Source organism: Hevea brasiliensis, chromosome 15, assembly GCF_030052815.1.
Source record: "Hevea brasiliensis isolate MT/VB/25A 57/8 chromosome 15, ASM3005281v1, whole genome shotgun sequence".
In the NCBI taxonomy this organism is placed as follows: domain Eukaryota; kingdom Viridiplantae; phylum Streptophyta; class Magnoliopsida; order Malpighiales; family Euphorbiaceae; genus Hevea; species Hevea brasiliensis.
This window is the reverse complement of record NC_079507.1, coordinates 68,696,363-68,704,172: the sequence shown is the minus strand read 5'-3', so window position 1 is coordinate 68,704,172 and position 7,810 is coordinate 68,696,363. Positions and strand designations below refer to the sequence as shown.

At 34.5% G+C, this 7,810-nt stretch overlaps 1 pseudogene; it reads left to right on the top strand.

The window, feature by feature from the left end:
* The first annotated feature begins 1,751 nt into the window (after positions 1-1,751).
* On the top strand, positions 1,752-3,759 carry LOC131173854 (serine/threonine-protein kinase STY13-like; annotated as a pseudogene).
* The last annotated feature ends 4,051 nt before the right edge of the window (positions 3,760-7,810 follow it).

Below are 7,810 nucleotides of genomic sequence, written 5' to 3'. Positions count from 1 at the left end.
AATATAATTTTTATATAGAAACGAACAGGGAGCGCCCCAGAATTGAGGACTCGCATGCAATTGCCATCAGTGAAGCTCAATCAAAACACAAAATTTCAGTTTGAAAAAACGATTGAGATGTACCAAAAATTGGATGAGCTAATTTCAGTGCTATTTTGGCACTAAAATTGGAATGATTAAAAGAGTGCTTTTTGGCTGCTTAAAGAGTTGGCAAGGTGGGAATCGCAAAGGGTCGGGTATGTATGAGTACGATCCAGCCGGTTCTGAATGTATATAATCGATTCGAGTTGAAGAAAGGTTTAACTTTGAAAAATAATAGTCAAGATTCCATAGCAGAGCCTGTGAATTCTCCGCAAGCAATAGAACAAAGAAGGAATGCTTTTGAAGAAAAAGTTCATATTTTTATTCCAAAGTCAGAATATGACATGGAGAGCTTCTTGATAGGATGAAAATATGTAGAGGACCCGTGAAAATTATGGTATCTAAATTTGAATCCTATTATTATTATTATTATTATTATTATTATTATTATTATTATTATTAAAGTTTAAATATATTTTAAATTTAATTAAAATTTATTTTTAATTATTTAAATTAATTTTAAATTTAATTATTATTACTCAATAAATATTAAAATTTATTTAATTTAATATATTTTAATTAACAATTTATATAAAATTATTTTTATTAATAAATTATATTTTAAAATTTAATAATTTTATAAAATATTTAAATTTTATTTTATTTAGAATATAAAATATAAAAATTTATAAATATTATTATGAAAAATATATATTTTATGTTTAATTAAATATTTATATAAATAAATTTAAATAATAAATAATCATCATGTAAAGTTTAAATTTATTATAAATATTATTTTTAAAATTTAAATTTATTTCATAATTAATTACATATTATTCAAACTTATCCTACTGAAATTTGATTGAAATGTATCCACAAAAATTCTACCATTGCCATCCTTGTTGATATGTCGTGGCTGTACAGACTTCTTTAGGCTTAGATGTGGTTAGAGTACTTGATATTGATGAAAATTTACTCATTGTAGCTCAATTAGTTGAAAGAAATTATGGGTTGGTGTTTAGAGATAAAACCCGCTGTATTTTCTATCCTGCTTGTCATGAATTAATATTCTATCAAAATAATAAAAATATAATAAAAAAATCTTTTTAATTTTATAATAAAAAATTAATATTCAAAATAAATTTTAAATAAAAATCAAATAAATAAATAAATAGCTCAGACTTATCATAGTATAATGGATACACTTTAATTACTAATTATGATAAGATTCATCATAATTGGATAAATTATTGTATGATCCTAAAATATATATCCTTTCTATATAAAATCATATCAATATATGAAAATAAGAAAAAAATAAAAAAAAATTGTGTCTAAGAGAAAAAAAAAATCTATGCTTCCCATATATTATATAATTATCCCTATGATTAATATTAATTTTATTTTAAAATTTTTACCAGAGAAGGGATAATGCTATCTTGGTGTCTCCTGATATAAAAGTTGGAGAAAGGATTATGTATCACCGTGTAATTTCTCAAACAAGTTTGACGCCGCCCTCCCAATTACAGAAAGACACGTGAGTAACCTTAAACCCCAAGGAATTAGGAAACCTAATCCACATACAAGTTACATACCATCACTTGCTATAAATATTCAACTCAAATTCGCTCCCTCCTAACAGAAGCTTGATTCATTGATTCTTACAGAAAGCCTGAAAGAGACAGAGAGAGATGGAGATGAAGGAAAGGAGCAGAAGTTTAGGTAGGGCAAACAAAATTGCTTTTAAGGGCTTGGATGTCAAATTCGGACGACTCAACATGCAGAAGGAGAAAGGTGACGAGGCAAACAATGATAAAGGTTGCGTCAAAGAAGAATGGGAAATTGATCCTCACAAACTAACTATTAAGAATTTTATAGCTCGGGGAGTTTTGCCTCTGTTCACCGAGGGGATTATGATGGCCGAGATGTTGCAGGTTAGCTATATGCATGCTTTCTTTTTACGCAAGATCAACCATACCTTAAATATTATTATGCCCCAAGATTTAATATGGTTTTTCAACTTTTTACTCTCTTTTGGCTTTCTAATTAGTACAAAAACTGGGGATTCTCCTCTGTTAATAATTAATAATTTTGGTCAATTTGATTTTGCTTTTGTTTTTGTCTTCGTTTTCGTTTTACTTTATATTAGGGTTTTCTTTCAGTTAAAGTGTTTGACTGGGGTGAAGATCAAAAGACGAAAGCTCAAATTTCTTCACTTAGGATAGCATTTCGGCAAGAGGTTTCTGTTTGGCATAACCTGACTCATCCCAATGTTTCACAGGTAATCAATTATTTTTATTTCATTTTTCGAAACTAATTAATTTTCCGATTCAGATTCCTTATGCATATAGTTTGTGACAAATTCCGGACCCTTTTTTTTTCCTGTTTGCGCAGTTCATAGGTGCTGTACTGGGTACATCAGAAATAAAATTCCAAAACCACAGTGGTCAAATTGGCATGCCAGTCAATTTGTGCTGTCTCGTCACTGATTATCAACCTGGGGGTACTCTGAAATCCTACCTTGTAAAGAACCGGAAAAGAAAGCTGCCTTTCGAGAAATTCATGCAACTATCTTTAGATCTTGCAAGAGGGTTAGATTTCTCCACCATATTATGATTCTTTTATTTTTTCGCCAAATTCTCCACCATTATGACGTTCTTCATTAGTTAATTAATTGCGCTTCAAGATATAGTACTTAATTCTGCTTTTTTCCTTCCTGGCAGGTTGAGCTACCTTCATTCCAAGAATATTGTGCACAGAGATGTGAAGACAGAAAATTTGCTTCTTGACAAGAATCAAGCACTGAAGATAACTGATTTCGGAGTTGCTAGACTTGAAGCTTTGAATCCTAATGAAATGACAGGTTATACTGGCTCACTTGGTTACATGGCACCGGAGGTATTAATACTATAAACCAAACATACATCACTTTATTGCGAAGCATAATTTTCTTATCATGATTTCAAATCCGTTCTACCCTTGTGAATTGTAGAAAGAGTAACAAATGTTGATTTTGCTGATATGATTGCAGGTCTTCGACAATAAACCATACAACAGGAAATGCGACGTCTACAGCTTCGGAATTTGCTTATGGGAGATGTATTGTTGTGACATGCTGTATCCAAATCTAAGCTTCTATGAACTAACTTCTGCAGTGGTTTATCGAGTACGTAGTTTTTTTCCCCTTTCACTAGTCTTTGCTTGAAGCATAATTTTAGAACTTCTCCGAGAATTGTCGGAGTTGACAATTTGTGATTTTTTTTTTTTAACTGCAGAATCTGAGGCCAGAGATTCCCAAATGTTGTCCAAGCTCTCTAGAAAAATTGATGAAAAGATGTTGGGATGCAGACCTAACAAGAGACCAGAGATGGAGGAGGTAGTGTCAACGTTGGAGGCCATAAACACATCCAAGGGAGAGGCATGACCCTCTTAACCGGACTCGGGGTTGCTTCTGCTGGAGGCTCTGACGATGGAAATACTTGTGCTGACCTCTAAGGGATGGAAATACTTGTGCTAACTCTGCTAGTATAAATTTTTAGTTGTAAATAGAGAAACGACGTCTGATATATGTATGCAACATTAATTCAAGCATGCATACGTGACAGCTTTAATTTAGATTAAAATGTCATCAATTAGCTGATATAGTTCGTGGTCATAATCAAGCTAAGTTTCTCAGCTCTTAATATTTAGGGAGTAATTTTTGGCAGAAATTATGATTCTCATATATACAAACTATACAGAAAATGCTTCAAGATTACCCATTTGAAAGACTATACTCCATACCTTACTTTAAAAAATTACACTTTTCAAACATAGTGTAAGCATTTCCATGGAGTGGAACAATTTATCAATTGCCCTTTCTGCTTGCATATCTTTTCCCCTCAAGAAGGCCAGTACGTTGATATTCAATTGCGGCAGATGCTACTTACATGCTTAGAAAGCTAAAACAAAACAAAAAAGAATACAACGTAATTCGCGGACAATGTCTTAACGGCAAACCCATTCCATTCGCAACCTTCCAAAACCATCGTCTCCCTTCATTGCTCTTAAATATTTCCGAAACCCATTGGCTGTGAATCGATTGTTTCAAGTTAGAAAATCCCCAAAATTTTTCATTTCCGTTATTTGTCTAAATCTGCCAAAAGAAACCATCTCTTGTTGGATTAGTTTTTTGGTTTTTGACGCGCTTGGTAACGATTCGCACTCTCTGTCTCTGCAAATCTCAGGTATCAAATATGAAAATTTAATGGAATCGTGTTTTACATTTTGTTTGTGCTTATTTTGTTTGTTTTGATTTCGCAATGTGCTGCTGGATTTTTTTTGGGCATTAACATTTCGTAAAAAATGTGGTCTATAACAAAATCATGAATTGGTTGCCATTGGTTCTTAAGAACTCGAGTATCTCTTACTGTCTGTTCTATTTTTATGACATTGTGCTAAGTTGTGCTAGAAATATATTGATGTGCTTCGAATAGTTATATATATTAACTGCTCACGTCATTAAATTTGTGAACCCAGTTTTCACTGTCCTTACGGCCTAATTTGCTTCTGAGTTGGTCATGGCGAGGGAAAAAGGAAAAGGCAAAGCAAAAATCCCCACATATTCATCATCTTCAGACTCCACTGACGCAAGTGTTCCTGTGTCTCCTCCTCCACAAAAAGACGCTCCTCTGGTAATAGGAAAATCAAAAGAAACACCCAAGAAAAGAACTAGTGAGCCTGTCCAAGAAAAGAACCAGTGAGCCTGTCCAAGAAAAAGGAACCAAAAAGAAAAAGACTTCAAAGGCTCCAGTTGTGCATATGGAAAGGGCCATTCATGAACCAAGGTATATACACTGGCCTGCTTTTACTGAAGTTTCTGTCCCTTTACAATCTTTGTTTGAATATCAAAAATGGGACAAATTGTGCTCTGACACTGAAGGAGTATATGTGGACTTAGTTCAAGAATTCTATAAGAATTTAAGGGTTGATGATTCTGATAGAGATGAATCTTTTAAGGTGAAAATGAAAGGGAAAGTCTATGAAGTGACTGTTGATAGATTAGCCAAAGCCCTAGGAATCCCAAATAGTGGGAATAAAATTTGTTCTCACAAAGATGTTTTTGCTGTTGGTGGATTTAACAAAAGAGATTTTGAAGTTGAAGTGTTTAAAGGGAAAGTAAAGGATAAGACTAGCATTACCCATGCTCATCAACACATCAAAATTCTTCATAGTTTTATCATCTATGTGTTGAACCCTAGAACTGGCAGTCCAAACTATTTAAGTACCTTTGATCTCTGCATAATTTGGCATATTGTGAATCAAATTGAATTTAATCTTGCCTACTTTATGCTGAAGCAAATCATGAAATGGAAACCACCTTACAAGCTACCCTATGCCCATCTTCTTAATGATCTATTTAGAGACTTTGTGATCCCTTTGGAAACCGAGAAACTTAAAACAAATATGATCCCAATTACAAGTCTGCAAAAAGATGATGATGGTAGAAAACTTAGATTTGAATAAGGTGCTAGTTCCAAGGATAGTGCAAGCGGTACTGTAAATATTAAAAGAATTCTGGAAGAAGTAAACAACTTGAGGGAATTTGTTGAAATTGAACTTGGAGAGCTACAGAAATTTAGAGGTTTTCAAACTGTTCTTATGAATGCTCTTGATTCTAAAGTTGATGGCACTTTGATGTTAATATACAAAATTGTGGAAGAATTGTTTAAAATCAAAGTTCATTTGGGTATTTCAACCACTGAGGCTGGAGAAACCAGTAAGGCTGCTACTGGTTCTGTTCCTCAAACAGAAAAAGAAAAAGGAAAAGAGGAAGAGAAAGAAGAAGAGGAAGAACAGGAAACAGAAGAGGAAGAAGAAGAAGAAACAGAAGAGGAAGAAAAAGAAACAGAATAAGAAGAAGAGAAAGAGGAAGAAAAGGAAGAAGAGGAAGGAGATGAAACTGAAAAAGATGAAGATGATTCTGATGATGGAAATGGTAATGGAGGCAGCAAAGAAGGCAGTGGGAAGGATATGAGTGACTCAGAATCTGAGGCAGAACCACAGACTCCTGCTCCTGCTGCTCCTGTAAAAGACAAGGCAAAAACAGCTCAAAAGGAACAAAGAAGCCAGCAGAAAGAGAAAACTGGTAAACCATCTGGCAAAAAGACTAAAACTGGCAAAAAGTTGACAATGACCGTACTATCACAGAATCGAGTTAGCAAATGTCCTATTATTCCCTTGACACCAGGAACTGAAATGGCTGCTGAAATTCTTCAAACCTTGAGTGATAAACCTGTCAAGCCAAAGAAGTTGAAGATGGCTACTCCAAAACCAATCAGACAAAGTTCTAGGCTAAAAGGATAAACAATCATACTGCATGTTTACTAATTGAATTTTGTCTAACAGTCTATCTGTTAATTTGCTACTTAGTTTGCTACTTTTAGTTTTTCTGAACTTTCAATTAGTCTGCTATATCAGTTACTGTTTTGACTGTTTTATTCACTGCACTTAAACTGAATTTTGATCTATACATATGTGCATGATTTCTCCCATTATCTTTGTTGCTGACAAAAAGGGGGAGAAAATGAATGAGTAATCTTGTTGATATAACTTGTGGTTGATATAGTTTGTGATTAGTATATTGTTGATATAATTTTATCGTGTGCATATTGTTGATATAACTTGTGAATGATATACAATTTGTGATTAGTGTGCATGTCGACACCATATTTTGGCCGATCCCCAAAATCAATAAAACTTTGAAACTGACCTCAGTACTAAGTCTCCTTTTGACAGCTAATCACATTTCCGATCTCTCTTTGATAGACAGTCACATATCCGATCTCTCTTTGATAGACAGTCACATTTCCGATCTCTCCTCACAAAGAATTAAATCAATGCTAAGTCCTCACATACTCAAAGCCTTACCAGTCTATTAAATCGCTCACCGATCTCTCAAACCCATTGTCGAATCTTCAGACCAGACAAGTATATTCCTGATCTCTGTTGACAAACGAAATGAACTAACGCTAGATCTTTTCTTACCAGTTTTATTGCCGATCTCCCTTTCAAAAGTTTAAGAGCTAAGGTTTTGGTCCGGTTTAATGAGGATTCCGATCTTAAGTGTTCAAGTCAAATTTCCAATTTTAATCAAGTCTCGTTCAACATTTCTTCCCTACCGATCTCATGCTCATTGTGTTTTCTGATCTCTCACACTTAGGTTAATAAACATCTTCAGTTATTTCAACATACTCAGACAATCAAGTGTTTAATAATTTAGAAATTTTCCGATCATAACCATTCATCGAACAAAAAAGGGGCATTCCACTTCATTTCATTTCAAAAATTTTGTACAAGTCATTCGGCTGGGGGATCACCCCCAGCCTGATCTACATTTTGCTCATTTTCTCTCTCACCCTCGGCTTTCCTCCTCGCTTTCCTCCTCGCCTTCGGGAGCCAGGTCGGCCATCCAAGAGAAGTCCTCATCTGGGTAACGCTTCTGGAGCTCGGCCAAGAGATCCTTGTGAGCGTTCACATAAGCACCGGCTATTCCTGTCACCATCTCTTCATCTTTTGCCTTAAGCTCCTCAGCAAGATGAGCGACCTGAGCAACTTCGTTGGCCCGGAGCGCCTGGACTTCTCTAAGAGCATGATCCCTTTCAGCCAAAACATGAGTCTGTTCGGCCAGCTTATCCTCATAGTACTTCATCCGCCCCTCAATTTGAGATATGTAATCCTGAGCGGA